Below are 17,106 nucleotides of genomic sequence, written 5' to 3'. Positions count from 1 at the left end.
TGTAAATAGGGATATCTGGATGTGAGTGCCTTCCTTACCTAGGACTCCCACTACAGCCAGAGGAGAGCTGGTTGATAGCAGGGAACCATTCAGGCATTCGAATGCAGGGATCTTAGGGCTGAACCAAAGAGCTCTGTGGACTCCATGGACTGTGTTAACTCTGTTGCTAGTGGTCTCCAGTGCCATTTTAAATGTGCCTTAGAGAACCCCCCTGGGGTTTAGAGGCACCTTAGGGGCCACCAGCTGCTGCTTCAGAAGAGTATTTAGTCTTCTGCAAGTCCTTAGTGATATCTGCCTTTACCACATGGGTGTCCCATGTGCCCTGGAACACTTCCAATGGCACTGGGCATGTTTCAGCAGTGGAGCCAAGCCCTAGATCTCCACTAACTACAGGGCGGTCTTGTGCATTTTGCTCATGTGTAGAAATCCACATAGATACTGCTCCATTTGTGCACCTTAATCTGCAGGCGGAATCCTGCCCAATGTCTCTGTGGCTTTGACAAAGTCCAGGCAAAATTTACCCTTGATCCAGAGCCAGACTGGAGCCTGCCAGTTAGCAGTCATATCATTTTATTGACAGGCACCATTATCCCTGTGAGTGGAGATGTGTGTCTGGTCCTCTGCGATCCTCAGCAGAGGAGCGCCGCTTGAGCAGCCTGTTGTTACATCCATTGGATCGGACCTGTTGTGCTGTCTCTGCTGAGCCAACAACGAGAGCAGGGATCACCTTTGCTGTCGCCCACACCACTTCCAGGACTGAAATGGTCGTATTCAAATGACACGAGGGAAGCCCTCTCCTCCCCTAAGCACTGCTTTGAGTTTTGCTGAGGTTGTCTGCAGCGTTTTTCCCGTTTCCCTTGCTTTGTGCAGTTCGGCTGTGTTATTCTGCAGAGACGGCCATCTACAGCTGTAGCTCAGCTCATGCAACCCCTCCTCTCTGATGGGTTTCCGCGCCTGAGCTGTGACCTGCAATCGGCTGTGCCGCCCGCTCACAAGGCTGGGTATATGCAGCAGTGACAGAGACCACATTTCTCCAGCTATACTGTGCTCGGTACTTGCCAGCGTGCCTATTGATTTTCCATCGCAGACATGAAATGTTCATTTCCAGCGACTTAGCTGCCACCTTGGGTGTGTGTTTAGCTGCTGAGGCTGCAGGAGGTGAGAGGTCTCTGCCGCTTCCCAGGCTTTGGGCTCAATGAGCATCAGGTGGCGGCAGTAGATGGCTCCCCGTGTCGGCAGCGCTTGCATTGCTGGTAGGTGAAGCTGGCACTCTACTTGTCCATCAGTGGAGATTTGTGAACCTGATTATACTCCTAAACAGATGTTTGGAAAGTAGAAACAGCTCTCTGAAGTTGGCGGAGTTGCTCAAATATAAAATCTCAAGTCAACAGAAGGGGAAGCCTGGTACTGGGTCTTGGACTCCCACTAGCAAAAGCTTTCCTCTTCTCTCCACTGCCGTCACAGGCAACTAATAACGTATTTGGGTACCGCCGCCAGGGAGGAGAATGTGATTACAAACCAGGACAAGTGCCTTTGCCATGAAAATCACATGACATCATGAAAGCATTCCACAGAATGGTTGAGGTTGGAAGGGGCCTCCGGAGATCAGCTAGTCCAACCCCCCACCTCAAGCAGCATCACCTAGAGCACGTTGCCCAGGACCCTGTCCAGACAGCTTTTGAGTATCTCCAAGGAAGGAGACTCCACAGCCTCTCCGGGCAACCTGTGCCAGTGCTCAGTTACCCTCACAGGAAAGAAGTTTTTCCTCATGTTCAGACGGAGCTTCCCATGATTCAGCTTGTGCCCGTGACCTCTCGTCCTATCGCTGGGCACCACTGAGAAGAGTCTGGCCCCATCCTCTCGACACCCTCCCTTCCGGTGCTTATACACGTTGATGAGATCCCTCCTCAGTCTTCTCTGCTCCAGGCTGAACAGGCCCAGCTCCCTCAGCCTTTCTTCACAGGAGAGATGCTCCAGTCCCCTCATCATCTTAGTAGCCCTTTGCTGGTCTTGCTGCAGCAGCCCCATGCTTCTGTTGTGCTGGGGAGCCCAGAAGTGGACACAGCACTCCGGATGTGGCCTCACCAGGGCTGAGCAGAGGGGGAGGATCACTTCCCTACTTCTTACAACACTCTGCCTAATGCAACCCAGGACTGGCCATTGGCCTTCTTGGCCCAAGGGCACGTTGCTGGCTCATGGTCAGCTTGCTGTCCACCAGGACACCCAGGTCCTTCTCCTTTCCATTAGGTCGGCCCCCGTCCTGTACTGGTGCACGAGCTTATTCCTCCCTAGCACTTGCTTTTGTTGAACTTCAGGAGGTTCCTCTCCACCCAGCTCTCCAGCCTGTCCAGGTCCCTCTGAATGGCAGCACAGCCCTCTGGGGTCTCAGCCACTCCCCCCTAGTTTAGTATCATCAGCACACTTGCTGAGGGTGCACTCTGTGCCTTCCTCCTGGTCATTGATGAATATGTTGAACAAGACTGGAGCCAGGACTGACCCTTTGGGGGACACCGCTAGCTACAGGCCTCCAACTAGACTCTGCGCCACTGACCACAACCCTCTGAGCTCGTCCAGCCAGTTCTCAATCCACCTCACTCTCCACTCATCCAGCCCACACTTCCTGAGCTTACCTATGAGGATGTGATGGGAGACAGTGTCCAAAGCCTTGCTGAAGTCCAGGGAGACAACATCCACTGCTCTGCCCTCAATCTACCCAGCCAGTCATTCCATCAGAGAAGGCTCTCAGCTTGGTCAAGCATGATTTCCCTTTGGTGAATCTGTGCTGACCACTCCTGATCACCTTCTTGTCCTCCAGATGCTTAGTGGTGACCTGCAGGATGAGCTGTTCCCTCACCTTTCCCGGGATGGAGGTGAGGCTGACAGGCCTGGAGTTTCCTGGCTCCTCGTTCTTGCCCTTTGTGAAGAATGGGGTGACAATGGCTTTCTTCCAGTCCTCAGGCACCTCTCCTGTTCTCCGTGACCTATCAAAGATGACGGAGAGTGGCCTAGCAATGACTTCTGCCCACTCCCTCAGCACTTGTGGTTGCATCCCATCGGGACCCATGGATTTATGGATGTCAGGTTTGCACAAATCATCTCTAACCTGATCTTCCTCAACCAAGGGAGGGTCTTCCTTCAGCAACTCTGCCCTCTCTGTATCCTTCGTTACCAGGGCACCCGCCCCGTTCAGCAGCGGGCCCACGTTTTCCCTAGTCCTCCTTTTGCTATTGCTGTATTTGAAGACGCCCTTCTTGTTGTCCTTGACATCCCTTGCCAGATTTAATTCCAAAGGGGCCTTGGCCTTCCTCTTTGCATCCCTGCACGCTCTGACAATGTTCCTATATTCCTCGCAACTGGCTTGTCCCTGCTTCCTCCTCCTGTACACTTCCTTGTTCTGTTGGAGTTTTGCCAGGAGTTCCTTGCTCATCCAGGCAGGTCTCCTGCTCGCTTTGCTGGACTTCTTACTCAGAGGGATGCACCATTCTTGAGCCTGGGGGAAATGATACTTGAATATTAATCAGCTCTCCTGGACCCCTCCTCCTTCTAGGGCCCATTCCCATGAGATTCCCCTAAGTAGGTCCCTCAGGAGGCCAAAGTTAGCTCTCCTGAAGCCCAGGGTTGTGATCCTACCTATTGCCCTGCTTCCTCCTTGCAGGATCCTAACCCCACCATCTCAAGGTCACTGCAGCCAAGGCTGCTCCCAACCTTCACGTCTGCAAGCAGACCTTCTTTGTTTGTTAGTACAAAGTCTAGCGGCGCACCTCTCCTTGTTGGCATCTCCACCACCTGTGTCAAGAAGTTATCATCCATGCTCTGCAGGAACCTCCTGGATTGTTTGTGCCTTGCTGCATTATTTCTTCAGCAGATATCCATCAGTGCCCAGAGCAGGTGCAGCCATTGCCGGTGTGGGTGCGGCACTGTCCCATGCAGATGCAGCAGTGCCCGGGGTGGGTGCAGCAGTGTGCACTGCAGCTGCAGCAGTGCCTGGTGCACAGGCAGCATTGCCTGATGTGGGAGGTGGCCCAGCACCTGAACACGTCCTGCGCCTGGTGCTGCCCATCCCATGTCTCCTCTGCCTGTCTCTTCCATGGAGGGAGATAGACGTTACCTTTTGTCTGGCTGGGGGTCAGACAACGCCAGTTTCTTCGATAAAGCTTTAACGCTTTGTGAACACACAGAAAAGCTCAACCCCGGGCCCTTCCACAATCTCCATTGTTTTGCAGCTAAAAAAAAAAGGAAAGAAAGAAAGAAAGAAAAGGCTGGTTCGATTTAAAACACCAAGTTCATGGCATATCTGAGAGAAATGATACACAGCGCTTGGATTTGCTTGATTTGGTGAGATAAAGAAGGGCTTGAAATGTCAGGCAGGAGTATTGCACCCACCATGCTCGGGGGTGAGCCTGGTATTTTGCCATCTGATTATCGTCAGAGCTTTCTATCTCCTCAGTGAAATCCCTGGCACTAGGTGCACGTCCCCCCTTCAGCCATTTGAGGAAAAGTCTGGGAAAAGAAAAGGTGTGAAAAGATGAAAGAATAAGCAAGAATTTACCTTTATGTCTAACTTGCCCAGGAAATGTCATGTATATGTGTATGGCTCATTTCATTCACACTGGGGTTCATTGTCTGCACGATTCCTAAGTGCCATGCGAAGCTGGGATACACGAACCCTCCCCATGGTTTATTTAAGAAACAAAATAAAAAAAAAAGGAGATCCTGCAAGAATCTTGTGAGCTGCTGAGAAGCTTAGTTAATTGAATATTTCATTTATTTAACGTGCCATTGCCAAAATAAATAACTCGAGGAAGAAAGCAGCAGCCAGGAAATTGAATGTGTTTTTGTCTGCAGTGAAGTTTCCCTTGAGTGGTTTCCTTGGGAGGCGCCTGGCCCCGCAGGCCGGGTGATGCGGGGACCCGCCGCTGCCGTCGCAGCCTTCGGCCCGACCACGCTCCTCCGCTGCCGGCACAGCCAGCGACATGTGGGTCACGCAAAACGTCCACCTGGAGAACAAAAAGTGCCGTTTCCCTGTCATTCCGATGCACAGAGGCAATAGGATTAGGTCCAAATATCGGCAAGGTAAGGAGGATTAATGCCGGCCTTAAATAAACTGTGCCATTCTTTGCAATGTTGTTAAAGAGCATTTCTGGCTGGTTGTGCTGTGTGCAAGGCAGTGCCGTGCCCAGGGGGGGCACGTTTAGATAAGATTTGGGGAGGGGTGTGGATTTGAAATGTATGCAGCCTGGTGAATGTGTGTGTATATATATATATATTTTAAGAAATTCGACTTTTGCCGTGGTGAGATGCAGAAACCCCTGCGGGAGGGAGGAGTGGAGGGATGGAGGGATGGAGGGAGCAGCCTTTGTGAACGCCTCTTGCCCCCTGGCGTCCCCTCGCTGCAAGGACAAGCAGCGCCGGGAGGGGACCGGGAGGACCTGGAGGATCGGGGGGGGGCCGGTGAGGGGTGGCCGCCTCCAGCTCCCATTGCCTCTTTCCCCAAAAACCTAGCCAACCGCAGAAGTCAAAGCGACCCGAGTGACATCCCCGGACAAAAGTTGCTTTCGAAAGGAAAAAAAAAATTATATATATACACACACACACACACACAGACGGATATAGTATATATATTATATACATACGTATATATATATACACACACACATATACATAGACTAAAAATAAAGGTGCCCTGAAAAGGTCCTGCCCTGTTCTTCAAAGGGAGGTTGGGGTGGGAGTTAAAAAAAAAAAAGGCAGCAAATTTGAAGACTTGGTTGCTAGGAAGGGAATGTGTTGGCTTATTTGGCATTTCTATCCTCTTTTGCATAGTCTCAGTTTCAGCTGGCAGCCCAGAAGGTATGTGGTCGCCTCCAGTGAATCTGGTTTTTCATTGCCGAGTGACAAGATTTAAAGAAAGATTCCTGATGACCAGCGCAGGCTGGCATCTTGGTTGATTGTTGTAATTAAGCATTACCGAGCAGCAGCAGTAGCTGGGCATAAATGTCAAGGGTTTTGTTGTTGTTGTTGTTTGGTTTTTTTTGCTCTGCAAATTTCGGAGGAGAGGCAGGCTGCGGACATTGCAGCTGCCAAAGTAACGTAGCGAGCGCACGTCAGTCAAACCCGCTTGGCTCAGGCTCCCCCGGGAGCAGGTAGGTGCGGGCGGCGGGGCCGGGGCAGCCCCGGCGGGGCGGGGAGGGGCGGAGCGGGCACCTTGCTGCGAGCCGGGCTCGGTAACCGGCCCCTGGCTGGGAAACCTGCTCCGCTGACAGACTCACCGTAGGAAAAAAAGGCAAAAAAAGGAAAAAAAAAAAAAAAAAGAAAGGCTATATCCAAGTTAGACTGCTAGGTAGGGGGAAGAGTGAGGGGCAGAAGATGCGGTGCCGCTGCTAGTGGTGGGTGCGCGGCAGGCGGACCTGCCGCCGCAACGCGTTGGTGCCGTTTGCGCTGGGCGCGGCGCGGCGGCGCGGGGAGGCAGCGGGCGGCCGGGCTGCGCCCCGCCACCGCCGCCACCGCCACCGCCACCGCCGCCGCCACCGCCACCGCCACCGCCGCCACCGCCGCCGCCACCGCCGCCGCCGCCGCCACCGCCACCGCCGCCACCGCCACCGCCGCCACCGCCACCGCCGCCGCCACCGCCGCCGCCGCCGCCACCGCCGCCCCGCTCCCCGGCCCCCGCGGCGGCCTCCTTCCCTTTCACAGCGGGCCGAGTTTGCCGGCTTCCTGCTGGCGGGCGGCAACGGCGAGCACCGGCACCGGCCCCGGGACCTGCACCGGCCCCGGGACCTGCACCGGCACCGGCACCGGCCCCGGGACCTGCACCGGGCAGGGAGGTGCCAGAGCCGCGCCCGCAGCGCGCCGGGCACTGCTGGGGGCACGGCGGGGCGGCCCGCTTCCTCTCTCTTTCTGGGGGGAGGTAACCTTTCTTTCTCTTTTTCTTTCTTTTCTTTTTCTTTCTTTCTTTCTCTCTTTCTCTCTCTCTTTCTTTCTTTCTTTCTCTCCTTCTTTCTTTCTCTCTTCCTCTTTCTTTCTTTCTCTTTACTTCCTTCTTTCCTTCTTTCTCTCCCTCTTTCTTTTCTTTCTTTTCTTTTCTTTTCTTTTCTTTTCTTTTCTTTTCTTTTCTTTTCTTTTCTTTTCTTTTCTTTTCTTTTCTTTTCTTTTCTTTTCCTTCTCTCTTCTTTCTTTTTCTTTTTCTTTTTCTTTTTCTTTTTCTTTTTCTTTTTCTTTTTCTTTTTCTTTTTCTTTTTCTTTTTCTTTTCTTCTTCTTCTTTTTATGTTTATTTTTGTCTTCTTCTTTCTCTTCTTCATCTTTTCTTCTACTTCTTTCTCTCTCTTCCTCTTTCTCTTCCTTTTGCCTTTCCTTTCCTTTCCTTTCCTTTCCTTTCCTTTCCTTTCCTTTCCTTTCCTTTCCTTTCCTTTCCTTTCCTTTCCTTTCCTTTCCTTTCCTTTCCTTTCCTTTCCTTTCCTTCCCTTCCCTTCCCTTCCCTTCCCTTCCCTTCCCTTCCCTTCCCTTCCTTTCCCTTTCCTTTCCTTCCTTTCCCCTCCCACCGCAGCCCTCAGCGCCGTCGGGGCTGCGGCCTGGCTCCCCGCCGCGGCCAAGTTCAACCCCCCGCGGACATCCGAGCCCCTCCGCGGGGGCAGCCCCGTCGGGCTTTGCAGCCTGCCCGGCCGCAGCCTCGGCCGCCCTTAGGCGTGTGAAGCCCCGTCGGGTCTCAGCCGGGGGGGTGGCTCCGCGGGGCGGGTGGAGCAGCGCGGCTCCCGCGGACAGAGCCCCCCCGGCCCCGCGGCGCGGAGCCGAGGTGCTTTTCCCCAAATCCCAGCGCGGGGATTTTCAGCGCCGTCCCCGAGATGCTTTAAAGGACGCGCCACCCCGTGACCAAGTTGCAGCCCGCTCCGCTGTTGTCCCCCGCCGGCCCCTCCGCGCGCCAGAATCGAGCCGAACTCGTATTAATTTTTGTTGTTGTTGTTAAACTGCATTAAAACCATTTCCCTCGGCTAGTCTAAAGATTGGGTTTAATTCATTGAATTTGTATGCTAAAAGTTTAACAGCAGTAGCAGCCAGGGGTTCAAAATTGCGAAGTTAAATATTTGTTTTTAATTTCCTGGCTCAAAAATTTTAACTAACAGGCATGATTCCTCCTGCTCTAATGTGCTTGCATAAATGGGTTTGTTATTACTACTTTCCTGCTAAAACAACATTTGCTTCTCGTCCTGACACATCGTGTTTGAAATCCGGGCAGGCAGGCGAAATCTGCCATCTAATATGTAAAAAATGAAATGAACTTGCCTCGCTGTAGAGGAGGCTTGCTTCAGCGACTTCCACAAGCAGTCAGAAAAATTAACAAAACACGGCCCTCCTATTAGTTTTTAATTAGATTTTCTGATTATGGACATGTTTAAAGGACACGACTGTATGTTTATGGAGAGAGCTTGCCTCAAGAGTCTATTTGATTAAACATATTTACAATAACTCCGATGTTTAAACATTGTCACATTTTAAGGAACGGTTTAATGAAAGAATAATTTCAGGACTGCCAAAAAAGTTACAAAGAATAGCGCGTTTCAATTTACCCCGTGGGGTTTTTTTCTTTCTTTCTTCTTCCTTTTTTTTTTTTTTTCCTTTCTTTCTTTAACCAGACATTACAACCAATAAAACGCATAAATACGGGACACTTGTCCTACAGTCGAACAAAAGAGTCTTTGTCATCCAGCCCCTCCCGGGAGGAGCCGGCGAAGCCCGAGCCGCGGCCGCGGAGGCGCCGCCGGGCGGCGGCGGAGGCTGCTGCGGGGCCCGCGGCCGCTGCGCGCTGCTCCGCGGCCGCCTCTGCCCCGGGAACCACCGCGGGGCCCCGCTCCCACCGCCCACCCTGCCGGTGGGCTGAAACCCCCAAACACTTCTCCTCCAGAGGCGCGTAATTTCACTAAGCCCCTCGCCGCAAGAGCAGACTTCTCTTTCTTTCTTTTCGGACGTGTAAGACTCAGTCGGAAAACGCATTTCCCTTTTTATTTTTTTGTCTTGCCTATTAGATATAATTTAACATAAAACGCCTGTTATAATTACTGATTATACAAGGCGTCCCTTGTTTTCGCCAGCTACTAACAGGATTATCTAACAAGTGCTAGATTTCCAATTAACCATAAACCTCACTTTGGAATTCATTTGGCTTCCGATGCGCCGTATTAGGAGGAAGGGAATTTGGGGGTGGAGGGGATGGAGTGACCCCCAGGAGCCCAGAAGCAGGGCAGGAGCCCCGCGCACAGCAGCATCTCCCCTTCACATGAGGCAGGAGCACCAGGAGCACGCGCTGCACCTGCAGAGGCTATAAAGAGACTCATATAACTATTAAAATATTTATTTCCATAAATATATATACATAGAGACAATTTTCAAGTGCTGTCTCATAGGGCAAGACTGAAAATAGTGCTGGCAAAATGGGTGAGGAAGGCCACCAGCTGCTGTCCCCAGCAAGGAGGGACTCACCAAGCCAGGAGGTTGCTGGTTTGAGTCCACCCTTCTCCGGTGACGCTGGCCCTGCCCAGGCAACAATCCCTTGAGAGGACTTGCCACAAGGCTTTCTAGTTTTATCACCTCCACAAGTTGCCATCCGCCCCTACAGGGGTAATTTTGGCCAGGGCAGCTGGGGAGGGGGCACCCCGCAACTGGAGGTCCTAGGCTCCAGTGGCTGGGCTGGGGAGTCAGTGCAAGTGGCCAAGGTCCCACTGCCGGACCAGCCTCCCCGCGAAGCGTCCCGGGGTACTCGGCGCTGCCTGCCGCGTCGAGGGGCAAAGCCCCAGCTCAGCCTGCTGCCCGCCACGCGCGCCCAGCCAACAGGAAATGGAGTGCTAGAAAAAGTCTATTAGAGATGAGTTAATTAATGGTAATTGGAAAAGGGACCTCCCCTACGTAAAATCGCCTTTCCCCACAAAAGAGCGTTTAAAAATAATCTGGAGAAAAAAAATAAAAAACTAAAAATATAATGAAGCCTTTAGAAAAAGACCTTGTGTTTCTGTTGCCAAGGGGAGCAGGGGAGGAGGGAACGGTCCCGCCAGCCCCAGCCCTGGCTTCACTCATGCCAAATCCCTGCAAACGGGAGCAGCTCTCCTCACGTGCTGCCTTGGTGAAGGCTCATGATCTGGGGCAAAACCTGCCTGTCCAGGCACTGGCATTTGCAACCCCTGTTTTTTTTTCTGTGTTGGCAGTAGCTTTATGGGGTCAGGGATGCACATGGGTGCTGGGGGGGGGTTCAGCCCCACATGCAGGGCAGAAATGAAAGAAATATGCCTTCCCGACTACAAACATATAACCTCCGTCTGCCTCATGGCAGGGCTCAGGTCTCAGTGCGGTGTGGGCAGTGCACAAGAAGCTGCTTTTCCTTCCTCCCTTCTTTCCTTCCCTCCCGCCTCCCTCCATCCTTCCCCTCATCCTTCCCTTCCTCCCTTCCACCGGTGCTTCAACTCTTCAGGCCTCATGGAAAGTGAATTCTTTTTAATGAGTCAAATAATTTTGGACACAAGAAATTTCCCCCTCTCCTTTGTAATTAGAGCTGGCCGCGTGTCTAAAATGATCTGGTTTCCAGAGGGAAACAATAATTGAATTGTTGGGTGTCTCCTGAGCTTTGCAGGGCTCCTGGAAGGCTGCGCGGGAAGCGGAGCCGTTCTCCTGCTAGCGCCTGCAATGAGAGCGAGACACCCTAGAATTCAATTACGAGGCTCCTCCAGGAACCGCTATAATTATCACGTCAAGTTGTTTTTTAAAATTTCATAATTATGTTTTAAGATCATTGCACATAAGTTTGGGAGCACGTGTGCCTGGCCAGAGCTGGAGGCCCCCGGCGCTCGCCTCCCTGTCCTGTTGGCGTTGGCCGCAGCCCCTCTCTGCGTGTGCTCGGGATGGCTCCAGGGCTGGAGGCAAGCTCTCGCCCTCTGCTCCCCCGAGCTGCCGTTCCTCTCGGTCCCTGCCTCGCGGTCCCATCTCAGCCGCCAGCCAAGCCTTTCTCTATCTCTGTATCTGCCCGGCTCCGTGCCGCGCGGGATGCTGCACCTGAAGCTGCATGGCCAAGCTGGGGAGTGTCTTTCCTGAGGGCTGTTTCGCAGCGCCATGGTAAATTCTGCAAACAGGTTAGCGACGCGACCCTGTGTAAGACCTCCTGTTCGACCCATCCAATTTCCCTGCCTACAAAATTGATTCCCATGCATGCATGTTCTTGAAGAAAATCAGGAAGAAGCAGATCGGGGTTGCCCGCTACCAATTATTTTGTACTCAGCTATTAGAAGTAGCCCTCCTGTGCTGCCCTCCCTTCAGTGTGCTGGGGACAGGCTAGCACACCAGGCAATGCTGGAGTGCTCCCATGGAGCGTGTCAGCACTGCTGAAGCTCAGCTTTGGGTTTTTATCTCGGAAAATACAAACTTGAAATACTGAAAAACTCTTCCATTCCTTCTGCAGGTGAAATTCAAAGCTCAGAGGGGCCTGACTGAGGTCTCCTTTCAAACTAGGGCTCCGAGGGGCTTCACATTTTGCCAGTGGTTGAGCAGCTTTTAGGCTTCATTTAGAAAAGCAGACTGGATCGCTCATATTTTACTTCTCTGAGCTAGACAGCTGTCTAGACAGCAGGGCTAGACAGCAGAGCACTCCTTGCTCTGGAAGGAGTGAACTGCTGGTCCAGTCCTTCTGCTGAGCTCTTGTTCACTCTGTCCCTCACCCCCTCCGCCCGCACCATGTGTCTCTTGCCGACCTATCTGATCCCAGCTTCCTAAGTATGAGGACTGGGTGGAGATTTCCAGGCAGTACTGTGCTATTACAGGTGTAGTGAAGGCTTCTGCGAAGTCGGGAAGAGAATATCGAAAGAAAGGGCAAAATAACAGAGGAGCGAGAGGACCAAAGGGAGGGGAGCTGGGAGAATTGTTGGCTGTTTCACCAAAGAGATGGTGAGCAGAAAAGCTAAGCTAAATCAGATATCATCAGAGCGCAATAGACCCCGTTTGCTAGGTATATGCTAAAATCCTGGCATCACGCCATCAGAGAGGGATCCATTACATTTTTTTCTGGCTTTTCTGCGCTGGAGCTGAACCAGACCTAGAGCATTCCTGAGCTTTGTCCAGCCCTGTTTCAAGTGTCAAAGGAGTGAGAGACTCTAATACAGTGCTGCCGTGCAATTGCTTTTCTGCAACCCCCTGCCTCTTGCTGGGGTGAACGCTGTCTCCCTAGGGCTGTGCAGAAAGGGCTTTTCTGTACCTTGACCATGCCATTTTCTGGAGGGGCAGAAACTAGCCTACGTCTTTAGCTCTCTTCCCTTCTATGTTTCCCCTTAGAAACCCGGCCATGTCTTCCTTCCTGTGTCTCTCCTTCCAAGCAAAGAGCCACAAATGCCTAAGAGCCATGTATAGCACGGGGCCCACCAGAGCAGGTAGCAGAAGCCCTGATGTTCCCTCCTCCTATACCGTGGTTGTTCCCGAGGAGGTTGTACAACCCCAAACAGAGAGGTGATGTATTGAACCCCTGTTAAACAGCTATCAACACCAAGGCAAAGCTACCACCAGAATAACCTGGTTTTGACATCTCATCTAGCACACAGCTGCTCCAGCCAATTTCTCCTGAGCTTGGATCGAAGTCTGGAGAAGGCTAGCGTACATCGTTGGCTCCATAGGCGTACGTCACCATCCAGCTGATGTGCAAAAGGTGAAGAAAGTGTCTCGGCCTTTGCAGATCTGGGCCCCCACATGATACCTGTGGCACTGGGAAGGGACCGTGGGGAGGAATATGCAACGACTGTGCTGATCTCAGACTGGGAAAAGATTCACTTTTCATTCTCTCAGACAAGCAATTAGAGCTATCTCCCCAAGCAGTTCCCACCCAGCAAGGAGTTCCAAAATATGAAAATTCTTTCCTTTCATATTATTTTCCAGATGTTCAGTCTTCGCTTCCCTTTATTAATGCTTCTTTTGCCAGGGTGACTCATTTAACAATTAGCTTAGGCATAGGGTGTAGCATCTGTTACAGATATTACCTGTGCCTCTAAGGCAAAGCTTCTTACCTTCATTTTTTATCCATCTCTCCTTTCCTTTTAGGCCTTTAATAACATGTAAAAATATCTTTAAATTAATGGGAAGCCCCGATTCCTCAACCAGGTCAACAGATGGCTCATTTGGACCTGCCTCCAATTAAGCAGGTGGAACATGCCCAAGGAGAAGGCAGGCAAATGCAGCTGTTCTTTCCCCAAGTCCCTCTGCAGGTCTGATGGGAAAGACTCATTCGCTGGCTCTTGTGCAAGGCTGCACGTTTTATCAACCTTGTAACTCGGCGTTCAAACTTCCCTCACCCAACTCTCACCTCCTAGGAAATTGCTCCTTCTGGTGTCACCTAGCTGTGAGCATGACGATGCTGGAATATTTGTGCTTTATTAATGTTTAGAAAAGAAATATGCCTTCCCAACTGCACATACACTGCATCATAGATGAGGTGTTGGGCTACATCCCGAGAGCTGTGTTTCCTGACATTAACCTCCTGGACAAGTTCATTTTTCTGTCTCTGTGTCTCTGCCTACTTCCATCTCTGCCTGGACTGTGAATTTTCCAAGGGAGGAGTTCATTCTCCCCGTGTAGCACATTCTCCTTGTGCAGCACTTAGCGCCAGGCGGAGGCCTCTCTATACTACTACAAAGCAAATTAAGATAATAAACCCAAACGAAAGGTTTGTTCTTGCACAGCATAGTTGGCTTCAGGGTCTACTTCTAACGTCTGACTAAATACTGAAATGCTGATATTTCTCAGCTCAAACTCTTATCTTTGGCTCAGATATTAGCAGACAGTGAGGGTAGGATTCAATCGCCTAAAACTAAGCAAAGCTCGAGCCTAGTGCCACTTGGGATGTCCCACTTACTCTGTGTGGCCTTCAGCTGCCGCTACTGGAGGCTCTGGGTCTCCTGGGTCATACCTATCAGCCCCATAAGGATGCCCTGAGTGCCCTGGGGTGTCCAAAATTACGGAAGGGGTCATGTTTAGCAACTGAGTCCCCAGGTTTTCCTTTCAAGTCTGCATTCAGCAGAGACTTGTTCATACCATGGTAGGAGTCTCATCTCAGCAGCTCTGGAGCTGTTTGAGTAAAGAAGTAAAAACCAAGCAAGCACCTCAGGATCTGCCCTGGTGATACTAACAAGTACTTTCTTTGAGTAGAAAGGAAAAATAGGATAAAATTCTGAGTAAAAAATCAGGACTGATTATCCTATTAGATATCATTATCTTCCTCTGCTTGCAGATGATAACTCAGCTGCTTACTACTATGTGGCTCTTTTCCTGATGACGTTATTCAGTCTCACTCAACTTGTTCCAAGGTAGCCTCAAGTGAGGTGCTTAGGAGATGACCTACGGGAATTTTGCAAGGAAGATTTCTTAACAGCAGATCGAAACTTTACAAATGAATAAGGCCATCAGTAGCCGACCTCCAGTTCTCAGTCGTGACAGTTGCTGGTCTGTTATGGTTGTTCCTCCCTTCTGCATGCAGCACTCCCAACCTGGAGCTGTGTGATGTTCAGCATATCTCCAGTCCCACTGACTTCACGTATCTGCTGACATACTTTACGTCTCATATGTTTAAATGCTTTCTGGGATCAGGATTTAGTGAGCGCAGTGTCAGAGTACTTCACCAAGTGAAGGAAAGTTATTTAAAAATAGAGCTTGCAAATAAGTTCATTATTGCAGAGTTCTACATGGAAATGAATTAATTCTGCTTGTCTGAACAGGAACTCAGTTGCACAAGAGAGCCCTTGAAGTCTTGATTTCTGCTCCACTTACTTTGCTATAGCTGGGTAGGTCAGCAGGGTGTATATTTCTGATGATTCTTCCCTTAAATCAAGAGAATTTCTCCTCTCCTCTACCTCTCCATTAGCTTCACAGAGATTTCTGGGCTACGTTGTCCGATCCCTCCAGGGCAAAATTTGGAGGAGGCTTGAGCCCTGTCAGCTGGGATGTTTTGGCTCAGCCCCATGACATGCCAGGTAGGTACCGATAAAGTCTCTGCCCTGTTCGGACTCCAGCAGGTTTGAAATCTGGGGCATCTCGGGGCACCCCTCACAACGGCAAGTGATCTTGGCAGCATGTCGGAGAACACGTAAGAGCCTCCATGACTCAAAACCAAACAGGTGATCAGTGCCCTCATGGAAGGTAAAAACACAATGCTGCTTAGAAATGGGATGGAAGAGGATTCTGCCCATATCCTCTTCCTTTTCTATACGTCATATATTTTTTCCAGAAAGTGGCCGCTGCACACATGCATGTTACAGAGCTGTTTCACCTGGGCAAGCACAAACCCAAGGTCATTCTGTTGAACAATATGCCACTTCCCTGCAGCCAGCCCGTCCCAGCCAGCTTTCCCTTTCCCACCAGCCTGGCAGCAGGGAATTTCCTGGAGAAGTAAGAGCACACTGCTCAGCAGCGCAGATGTCTGCTCAGGAAGGAGCTACACCACGTGCTGCATGGAGGACCTGCCTGCCGGGCCAGGAGCGCTTAGCCCGACAGCACGGGGCAGAGCCAGGAGCCGCAGCGTGAGCTCTGTGCCTGGAGTACAGCCAGCGCCGGGCACTGCAACAAGCCGATGTATTCAAACGAAGAAAACAAGGAGACACATGGGGTTTTTTAATACTGAATCTGGGAGCAGCCCCTCATTGTACTTTCATTGTACTGGAACATCTGGCACTGACAGTCTCACAGCTGCATGGCAGAAACAATCAGGAGGAGAGAAGTTTTGCTTTTGGATGTTATCACGTTCAAATTATATCCAGCACTAAAGACAGCAGCAACACGTTTTTGTAAAGCAGGAAGACTGAAATACTCACTGGTATTAAAACTTGAATCATTGCTTTTATGTTTCGGAGGTATAATACCTCAAGCTTTGTGTTAACTCTGAGAGCTGTGGTTTCAAATGGCTGCACAGTTTCCAGCACAACATGACAGCTACTTACTTGGCATTGCAAAGCTGTTCTTCTGGGCCAGGACAGAACAGGTTAGAAAGATTTGTTGTTTTTTAAACCTCAGTTCAGCCTCTGAAGCACAATCGTCAGAACAAGGCAGAGATTCTGCAGAACAATTCAGTTCCCTGGTTGCTCCCCACAGGCACTGAAATAGGGGATGCGGGTCCTTCCAGGAAGATGATTTTTTTTTTTTAAGCCTAGCTTTTTAACTGTGCCTTATTGCAGAAAGAGGTTTAGAGACAGACAGGAAAAGAGAGAAAAAAAATCCCTAGAACGCGCTGAGAATAAAATCTGAGCAAAAAACCCTAGACAACACAATGGTGGTGTGCAAACTTAAAAATTGGTTTCTACTTCCTTTCAAATCACTGTCAGGGTGGCAGGGAGAAAGGTGAGGTCCAAAGGGTAATGAAACCAGGGCTGAGCCTGGGGGAGGTTAGGAGCTGTTTAACCAAGGCAGGGGTGGGAAGGAAGGAGAAGCTGATTCACCCTGGGCCAGGGAATAAAAGATTATTGAGCTGGGGGAGTCAGAGAGAGAGTTAGTCAAATTGGTCAAGAATTTGTTGAAAAACTTTTTTGCCAAAAAATGCTGATTTGTCAGAACAGAAACTATTTCCTAAAACAAGATGCTCTTATCAATTTCCAATGTGAAAAATAACTGGGAAAAAAAGTTTGGAAATTGAAATGGCCTATCCCACTTTCATAAAAAAAGTGGGTTTTAGATTTGTGAATTGGTAAAATGTTGCAGTAGTAGACAATTCAGACCATTTTTAAAAGGTTAAAATCAAAACAAAATATACCAAAATGATAACAAATGCTTCAGTTCACCCAATCTTCCTAGCTAGAGGTTTTTCTTCTTGTAAAATATACAGGGCTGGACTTGTTCTTCCTGAAATCTACGGCAGAACTCCCAAGGCCACCCACCTCTGATGAGAGACTTCTGCAGACACTGGAAGGCATGAACAGCTGAAGAAAGAATGTCTCAATCCATGGAAAGTTTTGGATCAGAGCCTATAGCTGTGCACAACACTACGTCAGCAGAGTGCGTTCATGCTACCTGCATTTGGCTGAGGGCTCGCATTGCTCAGCAAGGCCCTTTCCTAATGCCACGTTTGGGCAGTTGCCTTCAAATGCATGTCTACCTATGGTCACAACAGG

The sequence above is a fragment of the Struthio camelus genome, chromosome 2 (assembly GCF_040807025.1).
Source record: "Struthio camelus isolate bStrCam1 chromosome 2, bStrCam1.hap1, whole genome shotgun sequence".
Taxonomy (NCBI): Eukaryota; Metazoa; Chordata; class Aves; order Struthioniformes; family Struthionidae; genus Struthio; species Struthio camelus.
The sequence above is the reverse complement of the archived record's forward strand: the minus strand, read 5'-3'. Positions refer to the sequence as shown.